At 34.8% G+C, this 13032-nt stretch overlaps 1 long non-coding RNA gene across 1 annotated transcript in view; it reads left to right on the top strand.

Annotated features, from left to right (window-relative positions):
* Positions 1 to 13032, top strand: part of LOC128627882 (uncharacterized) — a 78677-nt gene that overhangs the window by 64016 nt on the left and 1629 nt on the right. The gene's annotated exons all lie outside the window — the stretch shown is intronic.

The following is a 13032-nucleotide window of genomic DNA, read 5'->3' as shown; positions in this document are numbered from 1 at the left end:
TTTGTTGTTTTAGTTGTTGGTGTGAGTTGTTTTAGTTGTTGTTTAGTTCTATTGCTGTAAAAATGACCACAAATTCAGTGACTTAAAACAGCACCCATTTTTTGTTGTTTGTTTCTCATCTCACATTTTCTGTCACAAGTCTGCATACAGTGTGACTTAGCTGGTTTCTCTACTTGGGATCTCACAAGGTGATGGCAGGCTGGACTCAAGGTGATGGCAGGCTGGACTCCAGGCTCATTCAGGTTGTTGTCAGAATTCAGCTCCTTTGATTGTAGGACTGTCTTGTACTTAGTTCTTGGGGGTTTCTTGCTGGTGGTCAGCTAGGGGCAGCCCTTAGCTCCTGGGAACCTCTCTGCCACCCTTGCATGTGGCCCCCTGAATCTCAGAACCAGCAATGGGGTGTCAAATCCTTTTCACACTTGCAATATCTCTGACCTTCTTTTCTACTGTGTCTTTCTGCCTCTAGCCAGAAAAATGCTCTGCTTTTAAGTACCCATATGATTAAACTGGAACCCCTGGATAATTCAGGCTCCTCTCTCTATCTTAAGATTCTTAACCATAAAGACATGGGCAAGTTTTTGTGTCTGTGTGTGTTTGTTTTGTTTTTGTTTATTTGTTTTTGCCAAGTAAGAGAATGCATTTGGTGTTCCAGGGAATAAGGAGGGTGTGGACCTCTGGGCGTCCTTTGTTCTGCCTACAACAGCGATTATCAGAATCAATAGTTTATTGTTAATTGTAGTTACTTTCATCTCGATCTCATTCTCACCTTTTCTTTCATTAGATACCTGGCATACTGAAATTAAAAGTTTTTCTATAGCTTTCTGTAAATTTATTCTCTTATAATTTTCTCATCAAGTACAACTTGGGCATTTATTATTATATATGGAAATCTAAAAAGCAAGATATCTGTCAAATAATAAGCAATTCCAAGGCAAAAGAAATTATTAATTTAGTGTGGTTAAGTAAGCATGCCACTGGAAGTAAAGGCAATTTTTATTACATCCATTGTTATAGTTTTTCATTAAAAAAACTTTACAAATTTAGGAAAGGCTGCCATATGTGCAAAAAAAAACACCCCAGATATTAATTTAAAATAGGCATGAATTTTGGGAACTGCTAAAATTTCTATTTTTAGTTCATTTTAGTGTCAACGGTCTTACTACTAGAAATTAGTACAGTATAAGGTTAAGTGTATTTAGGTAGATAAAACCTTATTTGATGATACTAGTAATACCGGAACAGTAGAACCCTGGAATTTTTTTCAATTTATTTTGTGCTCATTAGTCTATTCAGGTTTTCTACTTCTCTTTGGTAATTTATATTTTTCTAGAAAATTATCCATTTTATACAAGTTTCCCAGTTTACTGGCAATTTTGAAGTGTTTTGTTGTAATCAATAAATAAAAAACCATCCTTATTTGTAGCTACATTTATTTACATGTGTTCTATTTTGAACATTGTTATCATTTCATGTTTTTTAATATAGTTGAAGAAATATTTTATTGGTGTTTAAGTGGGCACTGTTCATTTTGTTTAGTCAGTTCTGTTCTTTGTTGTTTGCTGATCATTTTAGGGTTTTATTTTTATGTCCTTCCATTGTTTTATTTTGGTTTATTTTGTTATTCCTTTTCTTGCATGTTTTGTAAAAACATTAATTTATTTAATCTCTTTTTGTTTCTAAAAACTAAATCAGATATAAATCTTTTAGAAGTTTACTTCCATGAGAGTCTTAGGTAGTTAAATTTCTGAGTGCTTAAACATATTAAAATACTTTTATTTTACTTTTGCTCTTGAATAACTTACTTTTACTTTTCAATCTTGTTTTTATTATTATTATTATTTTTTTAATTACTGCTATTTTAGGTTACATCTAGCAAAAAAGCTTTTTAAAAATATATATTTTATTGATTATGCTGTTAAAGTTGTCCCATTTTTTCTCCCCTTTATTCCCCTCTGCCTTGTACCCCCCTCCCACCATCATTCCCACCTTAGTTCATGTCCATGGGTCATAGAGATAAGTCCTTATGCTTCTCAATTTTCTATATAGTTAACCTCCCACTGTCTGTTTTGTACCTACCATTTATACATCTTATTCCCTGCACTTTTCCCCCATTCTCCCCCTCCCCCCTCCCTGCTGATAAGCCTCCATGTGATCTCCATTTCTGTGATTCTGTTCCTGTTCTGGTTGTTTGCTTAGTTTGTTTTGTTTTTTAAAGTTTTGGTTATTGATAGTTTGTTGTCATTTTACCATTCATAGTTTCGATCTTTTTTTTTTTTTTAAATAAGTCCCTTTAACATTTCTTATAATAAGAGCTTGGTGATGATGAACTCTTTTAACTTGACCATATCTGGGAAGCACTTTATCTGCCCTTTTATTCTAAATGATAGCTTTGCTGGAGAGAGTCTTCTTGGATGTAGGTCCTTGCCTTTAAATACTTCTTTCCAGCACCTTCTTGCCTGCAATATTTCTTTTGAGAAATCAGCTGATAGTCTTATGCAAACTACCTTGTAGGTAACTGTCTCCTTTTCTCTTGCTGCTTTTAAGATTCTCTCCTTATCTTTAATCCTGGGTAATATCATTATGATGTACCTTGGTGTATTCCTCCTTGGGTCCAATTTCTTTGGGACTCTGTGCTTCCTGGACTCCCTGGAAGTCTACTTCCTTTACCAGATTGGGGAAGTTTTCCTGCATTATTTTTTAAACTAAGTTTTCCATTTCTTTCTCTTCCTCTTCTCCTTCTGGCACCCCTATGATTCATGTGTTGGAACATGTAAAGGTGTGCTAGAGGTTTCTAAGTCTCTCCTTGTTTTTCTGAATTCTTGCTTCTTCATTTTGTTCTGGCTGAATGTTTCTTTCTTTCTTCTGCTCCAAATCATTTATTGAAGTCCTGATTTCCTTCTTTTCACTGTTGGTTCCCTGTATATTTTTCTTTATTTCACTTTGCATAGCCTTTACATTTTCCTCCATTTTGCAACCATACTCAACCATTTCTGTGAGTGTCCTAATTACCAATGTTTTGAACTCTGCATCTGACAGGCTGACTCTCTTCATCACTTAATTCTATTTTTGGAACTTTGATCTGTTCTTTCATTTTAGCCACATTTTTTTTTGTCTTCAGTGTGCCTGTTATGTTGTAAGTGGTGGACCCTTAGGTATTGGCCAGCGTGGGGCAACTTACATCACTGTGTTGTGGCACTGTATGTGGAAAAGGGGTCCAAGAAGGAGCAATGACACTTGCTTGGCTATCTCAGCTGGCTTTCCCTCACTTCCCCCACTATCCATAAGCAAATTGGGCCCTTCTGGTGCTCATTCCTGGGTGGATAGGTTTGTTTACATTCTAGGACCCTGTGGTCTCTCCAATGAACTCTCCTGTGAGGCTGGGAGTTTCTCCCATCACTACTACCCCCACAGGTTTTCACAGTCAAAAGTTCTGAGGCTTTGTTTTCCTGTGCTGGGACCCTGGGTTTCATGGTCTACCCAGATCCCCTGTTTTTCCTCCAGGTTTATCTTTACACAAACATGGGAATTCCCAGTCCTCCAGCAGCTGCCTTTCTGAGCATCTTCTCTGCCCCAGCTGCCTGTCTCAACCCTTCATACCAGTCTGAATGAATGTTTCTTCTTTAACTCCTTCATTGTCAGACTTCCATACAGTTTGATTTTTCTGGCAGCTCTGGTTATTTTTTGTTTTTCAATTTGTTGTCCTTCTTTTGGTTGTGTGAGGAGGTGAAGTGTATCTACCTATACCTCCATCTTGGCCAGAAGTCCCTTAAGTCTTTTTGTATATTAAATTCCAGGTTCAAAGTGATTTTCTTTTTGGATTTAGAAATTTCCCACTGCTTTCTTGCATTTTATGATAGGGAATCTGATGTTATTCTAATTATTTCTGAAACTCATTGTTCTTTTCTCTCTGGTACATATTATGATTTCCCTTTTTATTATGTTTGCGGTTCAAGTATTTTGAGTGAGATTTATTTTTTTTCCTTCTTAGCACTTAGTGAGCACTGTGAACCTAAATACTCATGTTTTTCCTCTTCCATTTTTGAAAAATAATTTACCATTTTTTGTAGTACTGCCTCTCTTTCATTATTTCTGTTATTTGCTTCTAGAAATATTATTAGAGGAACATTAAATTTTGGGTGCGTACTCCAAATATTAAAAAAATTTTATTAGCTTATTGTCTTATATATTTTTGCTACATTTAAAATAATTTATTTAGTCCAACCTCCCAAGTGACTATTGCTCTAGCTAGTGTCATTTCTTATTTAATTTACTTAGTATGTATTTATTTTTATAATGCAATCAATATCAGTGAATATGCTACCCAAGTCAATAACTGAAACATATGTAGTAACTTACATATATTTATATGTTCCTTTCTTACCTTCTCTCTCTGTTTATCTAACCCACCTGTGCTAAGTTTTGTGTTTATTTTTCACTTACTTTTTAAAAAAAGTTTGACCACACACAAGATATATGCATAAAATATATGTTTTCTCTACTTATTTTTGTAGTTTATTAAAACTTGTGTATGTAAACTTTGGGGACATCCTTTCATTCATTGTTAGAATTCGGGAATTTATCCATGTTGTCAATGAGCCTGTAGGTCATTGATTTTCCTGCTGTACAATATTTTATTTTATGTATTTACCACTACTTATTTATCTATTCTCAAGTCGATGGCATTCGGGTTGTTTTATTTTAGGGGTTTGTTCCTGGATTTCTATTCTGTTCCACTGATTTATTTGCCCATTTAAGTGCCAACATCATACTGTTTTAATTACTGTGGAGTTTTTATAGTATATTTTAATATTTGATAGGAGTAGTTGTTTTTCTTTTAGATTTTCTCTTTTCCATTGTTTTCCTGGATAACCTTGCATTCTTGTTATTCTATGTGAGCTTTAGTATCAATTTGCTTAAATACTTGAAATCTCTCTTTGATGTGTTTATTGGGATTGCATTGAATTTATAAATTAAATTAGAAAGAACTGACAACTCCACAGTGTTGTTATCATACCCCAAAAGGGTCTGTCTATCCATTTTTTCAAACCAACTGTTATATCTTTCAGGAAAAATTTAAAGTTGTCATCATATAGATTTTTCATATTTCTTGTTAATTCCAGGTTCAAAGTATTTATTTAATTCTAAGTATTTATTTAATTCTTAAAATTTAGTTCTAATTATTTAATTCTAAGTATTTATTTCTTTGTTGCAATTGTAAATGAGGTTTTCTCTACAATATGTCTTCTAAATATTTATTGTGTAGGTACATGAAGGCTATTAATTTTATACTCTGACATGTTATTTAATTTTTTTTACAATTTAAGTTAGTTTTATCACTGATTCTCTAGGAGTTTATAGGTGTAATATTATCTGGAAATATAGTTCTTCTTTATACATTCATATGCCATTAATTGCTTTCTCTTGTCTAATCATGTTGATAATAGATTAGTATAATGTTGAATAGCAGTGGAGATGAAGTAATTGCTTTGTTTCTGATGTAGTGTTTTCCCATTAAATAAGATTCTGGCTTTAGGACATGAGTATTTCTATTCCTCTCTGGCTTTAGGACATAAGTATTTCTATTCCTATCTTTATCTCTTGCTCTTTCTCTACACAGATTGGAATATTATCATGTTATAAAACTATCTCTCAGTTCCTATTTTCTTGAATATTTTAATAATGAATGGGCATTAAATTTAGTCAAAGATTTTGTCAGCATATATGAAGATAATCATGTTTTCCCCTTTATATTTGTTAATATGATGGATGATATTAATATATTCTATAATATTGAATCAACATATTCTAGGAACATAACCCACTGGGTCATTGCTTATTACTTTCTTAAAATAATGTTGGATTCTGTGTTAATTTATCTCTATTAGTGATATTGGTATTTGTTTTTATTCTGTGCACAGTCTTTATTTGGTTTAACAATATTTACTTCAAAATAGGAATTTAGGATTTGTCCTTCCTTTTCATTTTTAAAATGTATTTATTATTTTTCTTTATTATTATTTTATTATCAGACAAGAAGAAATAAAAGGAATCCAAATTGGAAAGGAAGAACATGATACTGTACATAGACAACCCTAAAGATTCCACCAAGAAACTACTAGAACTGATAAATGAATTCATCAAAGTAGCAGGATACAAAATTAATATCCAAAAATCAGTGGAATTTTTATATACCAATAATGAACTAACAGGGAAATTAAGAAAAACAATCTCATTTACAATTGATTCACAAAGAATAAAATACCTAGGAATAAATCCTTCTTTTTCAGTACTTTTGAATAATTCCTTCTGCATTGAGATTATCTGCTGTTTGAAGATTTGGAGTGTCATTGTGAAATCATTTGGATTTGGTGCTTCTTAGGATGATAATTTCATGTAATATTTTCTATTTCTTCCTTGGAAATGATCTGTTTTAGATTATCCCCCTCCCACCCCAGTCTGCCTTTGTTCACTGAAAAGCCTTTTTAGCTGGGCGCTGTAGGGATGGGGTAGAGAGATTGCGCACAGGCACTTGGTGAATTTTCTTGTTTTACTCTCAACCTTTTTTTTTTCAATTTCAGCATTCTTTGCCTTCAAGTACTAGTGTGATGGCTAATTTTATATACTTTATGTGTTAACTTTCGTGGTCTGCTGAAGTGCCCAGGTATTTTGGGTGTTTCTGTGAGAGTGTTTTTTGGATGAGGTCAACATTTAAATCCATAAACCGAATAAAGCAGAGTGTCCTAGTGGGAGGGCCTCATCCAATCAGATGAAGACCAAATAGAACAAAAAAGCTGACTCTCCACAAATTAGACAGAATTCTTTCCTGCCTGATGGCCTTTGAACTGAGACATCAGAGTGTTTTTTTTTCCCCTCCTGAAAGGGAATTGTTTTTATGAAATGGCAAAGAACTTGGTTGAATTGTGTTCCAGTGTTGTGTGGAAAGGAGCGCTTGTGAGTGACAAGCTTGGATACGTAGCTGATGCGATTTCTAAGCAAAATGTTGAAAGTGTGGACTGAGTCCTCCTGACTATTATGGTAAAATGTGAGAGAAGTAAGATAAATCAAAGACATTGTTAAGACTTGAAATTTTGGAAAATTTTCCATTTATCTATATTGCAAAAAATGAGGAAGTTTCTTTTAGTGAGTCCGTTAAAGGTGTGGCTGAACAACCTTTTGATAAGGAGACTACTGTGGGTGTGAACTGTGAATTTAAAAAGCCACCTCAAAAGAAGCCAGAAATAGATAAGATTGTACAAGTAGGAACACTGCCAGCTGGCACTAAAAAGGACAGAAAACATAGAACAAAATGAAAGAAAGTTGTCATACTTAGAATTCGCAGGACCAGACAATAGAACTATCCCACTGTGAACATGCAGCATCCTTGAAGGAAAGGCAAGAATGACCCCAAAGATGATTCAGAGATGAACAGGGCTGCCGTGCCCCCTGAGGGCACAGGCTACTTCCTCCTCAGTTTCAAAGATTTGGGCCTTTTTTTTTCAGAGTCCAGGGTGCTACTGCCCAGTGCCTTAGAGGTACTGCTGCCCTCACAGAGCCTTGGAGAGCAAAGCATCAAACCAAAGAGGGCTATTCTGCAATTGTAAGATCTAATGGAAATCTGCATTGCTAAGCTTTATTTTTTCCCCCGTTTCTTCTTTTGGAATGGGCATGTCTATCCTATACCTGTCTCATAATTGTATTTTGGAAGCAGATAACTTGGGTAGTTTCATAAGTTCCCAGATAGAGAGGAATTTTGCCTCTGGATGAATCATACCTGGAGTCTCACTCCTATCTGATTTATATGATATTTAGATAAGACTTTGAACTTTAAACTTTATATTTGATGCTGGATAAATGAAGTCTTTTGGGGCTGTGAGATGTAAGGAGTATATTTTGTATATTTGAAAGACATAATTTGGGCGAATCGGGGTTTGATATTATGAACTGAATTTCTAATACACATATGAAGCCCTAACCCCCTAATGCGGCTGTATTTGGATTAAATGAGGTCATAACAGTGGGGCCCTGACGCTATAGGATTAGGGTTCACCAGAGAGCCCTCTCCCTGTGTGCTCAGGGGAAATGTCATGTGAGGACAAAACATGTGAGGAGTCTGTAAACCAGGAAGAAGACCCTCACCCAATAACAAACTTCTCCAGATCTTGATCTAGGACTTTTAGCCTCCAGAACTGTGAGAAATAACTTATTATTTAAAAAAAATATTTTATGTTCACTTTATTTTTTTATTGTTATTCTATTACAGTTGTCCAGATTTTTCCCCCTTTACCCTCTTCCATCCAATCCAACCCCCACTATTACAGTCAATTGTACACCATTGTACATGTCCACTGGTCATTTGTATACATTCTTTGACTAGTCCCTTCAATTTCTCTCCACCATTATCTCCCTCCTTCCTCCCCTCTGGCAGCCCTCAGTCTGTTCATTAGATTCCTCTTGTGAGTGAGATCATACAGTATTTGTCTTTCACCGACTGGCATAAATTTCTACAGTTCCATCCATGCTGTTGCAAAAGGGAGGATTTCCTTATTTCATTCTGCCACATAGTATTCCATTGTGTAAATGTACCACAGTGTTTTGATCCACTCATCTACTGATAAACACTTGTTTCCAGCACCTGGCTATTGTATATAGCACAGCTATGAATGTAGGTAGGGGTGCATAAGTTCTTTAGAATTGGTGTTTTGGGATTCTTAGGGTATATACCCAGCAGTGGAATCACTGAGTCAAAAGGCAGTTCCATTTTTTATCTTTTAAAGGAGATTCCATTTTAAATTTTTAAAGCAGGTCTCACAACGACTATACCAGTCTGTGTTTCCACCAACAGTATGCTAGGGTTCCTCTTTCTCCACATCCTGGCCAGCACTTGTTTGTTAATTTATTAATAAAAGCCATTCTGACAGGGATGAGATCATATCTCATTGTGGTTTTAATTTGCATTTCTCTGATGGCTAGTAATGTTGAGCATCTTTTAATGTGTCTATGGGCCCTGTGTATGTCCACCTTGGAGAAGTGTCTATTCAGGTCCTTTGCCCATTTTTAAATTGGATTTTTTGTCTTCCTGGTGTTGTGTCATGTGAATTCTTTATCTTTTTTTGGAGAGCAAACCCTTGTTCAATGTATCATTGGCAAATATGTTATCCCATATGGTTGGTTACCTTTTAACTTTGATGATGGTTTCTTTAGCCATGCAGCCTTTTAATTTGGTGTAGTCCCATTTGTTTATTTTGTCCTTTATTTCCCTTGCCCTAGGAGATAATATCAGCAAAAATATTGTTACATGGGACATCTGAAATTTTACTGCCTATGTTTTTCACCAGAACTTTTATGGCATAATAATTTATATTTAAGTGTTTTACCATTTTGATTTTATTCTGGTGTATAGTATAAGTTGGTGGTCTAGTTTCATGTTTTTGCATGGACCAGTCTATTTCCCCCAACACCATTTGTTCAAGAGACTATTTTTATTCCATTGTATACTTATGCCCCCTTTGTCAAATATTAATTAGCCATAGAGTCATGGGCCTATTTCTGGGCTCTCTATTTTGTTCCATTAATCTATATGTCTATTCTTATGCCAGTACAGGGGTTGTTTTGAATACAGTAGCCTTGTAGTATAGTTTTAAATTAGCTATTGTGATCCCTCCAACTTTATTCCTCTTTCTCAAGATTGCCATGGCTCTTTTGTGTCATTTTTGGTTCCATAGAAATTTTTGGAGTATTTGTTCTAGATCAGTGAGATATGTCATTGGTATTTTAATAGGGATTGCATTAAATCTATACATTGCTTTGGGTAGTATGGACATTTCAACAATCTTGATTCTCCTAATCCAAGAAGGGTGTATATGCTTCCATTTAGTTGTATCTTCCTCAATTTCTTTCTTCAGTGTTCTATAGTTTTCTGAGTACAGGTCTTTTACTTCCTTGGTTAAATTTATTCCTAGGTGCTTTATTTTTGTTGTTGCTATAATAAATGAGATTTTTTCCTAGTTTCTATTTCTGATAGTTAATTGTTGGTATACAAAATTGTCATCATTTTTTGAATATTGAGTTTCTATCTTACTGTTTTGCCAAATTCACTTATTAGTTTGAGTAGTTTTTGGTGGAGACTACAGGGTTTTCTATGTACACTATCATGCCATCTGTAAACAGTGACAGCTTTACTTCCTCCTTTCCAATGTGGATACCTTTTATTTATTTTTCTTGTCTGATCACTGTGGCTAGAGCTTCCAATAATATGTTGAATAAAAATGGTGATAGCAGACATACTCCTCTTATAGCTAATCTTAGGGGGAAAGCTTTAATTTTTTGCCCATTGAGTATGATGTTGGCGGTAGGTTTCTCATAAATGGCCTTCATTGTGTTGTGATAGGCTCTCTCTATTCCCACTTTGGTGAGTGGTTTTATCATAAAAGGGTGCTGGATTTTATCAATTGCTTTTTTAGCATCTATTGATATGAACATGTGTTTTTGTCTTTCATTCTGTTTATGTGGTATATTACTTTTCTTGATTTGAGAATGTTTAACTGTCCTTGAATCCTCGGAATAAATCCCACTTGATTATGGCATATGATCTTTTTAGTATATTGCTGGACTCAAATTGCCAATATTTGTTGAAGATTTTAACATCTATGTGCATCAGAGATGTTGGCCTGTACTTTTTTTACTTGTTTTGTCTTTATCTGGTTTTGGAATTAGGATAACATTGGCCTAGGATAACAAAGTAAAAAGAGTTTGGGAGTCTTCCCTAATCTTGAATTTTCTGAAGTAGTTTGAGAGAATAGGAGTTAGTTGTTCTTTGAATGTTTGGTAAAATTTTCCTGTGAAGCCATTCTGTCTGGGTCTTATTTTTGCAAAGAGTTTTGTTTTTTTTTTTACTGCTTCATTTTTCCTAGTTTTTTATTGGTCTGTTCAGGCTTTCTGCTTCTTCTTAATTCAGTTTTGAAAGATTATATGTTCTTAGAAATTTATCCATTTTGCCCAGGTTGTCCAAATCTTGGCATATAGTTGTTCATAGTAATTTCTCACGATCCTTTGTATTTCTGTGGTATTGGAGTTATTTCTCCTTCTTCATTTTGATTTTATTTATTTGGGTCCTCTCTCTATTTCTTGATGAATGTGGTTAAAGGTTTGTCAATTTTGTTTATCTTTTCAAAGGAACAGCTCCTGGATTTATTTATCTTTTGAACTGTATTTTTAGTCTCTATGTCATTTAATTCTGCTCTGATCTTGATTGTTTCCTCCCTTCTACTCACTCTGGGCTTTGTTGTCATTCCTCTAGTTTTTGTGGATGTAGGGTTAGGTTGTTTATTTGAGATTTTTCTGCCTTCTTTATGTAGGCCTGTATTGCTATGACTTTCCCTCTCAGGACTGCCTTCACTGTATCCCATAGGTTTTGGGTTGTTTTGTGTTTATTTACATTTGTTTTCAGGTACTTTTTGATTTCTTCTTCAATTTCATTTTAACCCATTCATTATTTTAATAACATGTTTATCAGTTTCCATGTATTTGAATGTTTTTCAGTGTCTTCCTTGAGGTTGGTTTTCAGTTTGAAGGTATTATGATCTGAGAAGATGTTTGATATAATTTCAATTTCCTTGAATTTGTTGAGGCTTGCTTTTTTGTCTTACCATGTGGTCCTTCTTTGAAAATGATCCATGTGCATTTGAAAAGATTGTATAATTTGCTTCTTTGGGGTGAATGCTCTATAAAGATCAATTTGGTCCATTTGGTCTAGAGTGTCTTTTAATGCCCCCAGTATCCTTGTTAGTTTTTTTGTTTAGAAGATTTGTCCATTGTAGACAATGAGGTGTTACAATCCCCTAAGATGACTGTATGGTTGTCAATCTGCATCCTAAAGTCCTCTAAGATTTTCTTTATGTATGTAGGTGCTTCTATGGTGTGTGCATATGTTTACCAGGGTTATATCCTCTTGTTGTACAACTCTCTTAAGGAGTTGTAGTGACCTTCTTTGTCTCTTGTTATAGCCTTTTTTAAAAGTCAATTTTTCTGATATAAGTATTGGTATACCAGATTTTTTTCATGTGATTTCCTTGGAATATTTTTATTTCCATTCCTTCACATTAAGCCTGTGTAAATCTTCTGTTCAGAGGTAGGTCTCTTGTAGACAACATATATGTAGGTCATGTTTTTTTTTTATTCAGCTACCCTATATCTTTTGGTTGGAGTATTTAATCCATTTAATTTTGAGGTTATTAATGATAGGTAGTTATTCATTGCCATTTTCCCCTTTGTGTTTGTATTTCATTTTCTTTCTCTTCCTTCATCTCCTTTGTTAAAAATTTTATTTTTTTATCTTTAGAAGGGAAGGGAAGAAGAGAAGGAGAGAAATATCAATGTATGGTTGCCTCTCGTGAGTCCCCTGCTGGGAACTGGCCTGCAACCCAGGCACGTGTCCTGACTGGGAATCGAACCGTGATTGTGTGGTTTGCAGGCCCAAGCTCAATCCACTGAGCTACACCAGCCAGGGCCCTTTATCTTCTTAAAGCAGTCCCTTTAGCATCTTTTGCATTGCTGGTTTGGTGGAGATGTACTCTCTTAGCCTTTTAAAAACAATTGGGAGGAAGCTTCTTATTTCACCTTCCATTTTAAATGAGAGCCTTGCTGGGTAGAATAGTCTTTGTTGTAGGTTTGCTTTTCATTACTTGGAGGAATTTTTTGCGCCATTCTCTTCTGGCTTGTAGTTGTTCTCTTGAGAAATCAGCTGATAGCCTTATTGGAACTCCTTTGTATGTTACTAGCTACTTCTCCCTTGCTGCCTTTAAGATTCTCAACAGAACCTTTAAATTTTGCCATTTTAATTCTGATGTGTCTTGGAGTTGGCTTCTTTGGGTTTATCTTAATTCTGATCTGTGCTTCCTAAACCTGCATGACCTTTTCCCTCAACAAGTTAGGGAAGTTTTCTGTCCTTATTTTTTCCAAACAGGTTTTCTACCTCTTGCTCCTTTTCTTTTTCTTCTGCAATATTCCAAATATGCAAATATTATTACATTTCAC

This window comes from Artibeus jamaicensis, unplaced genomic scaffold (genome assembly GCF_021234435.1).
Source record: "Artibeus jamaicensis isolate MK-2021 breed Jamaican fruit bat unplaced genomic scaffold, CSHL_Jam_final contig_482, whole genome shotgun sequence".
Taxonomy (NCBI): domain Eukaryota; kingdom Metazoa; phylum Chordata; class Mammalia; order Chiroptera; family Phyllostomidae; genus Artibeus; species Artibeus jamaicensis.
The sequence above is the reverse complement of the archived record's forward strand: the minus strand, read 5'-3'. Positions and strand labels throughout refer to the sequence as shown.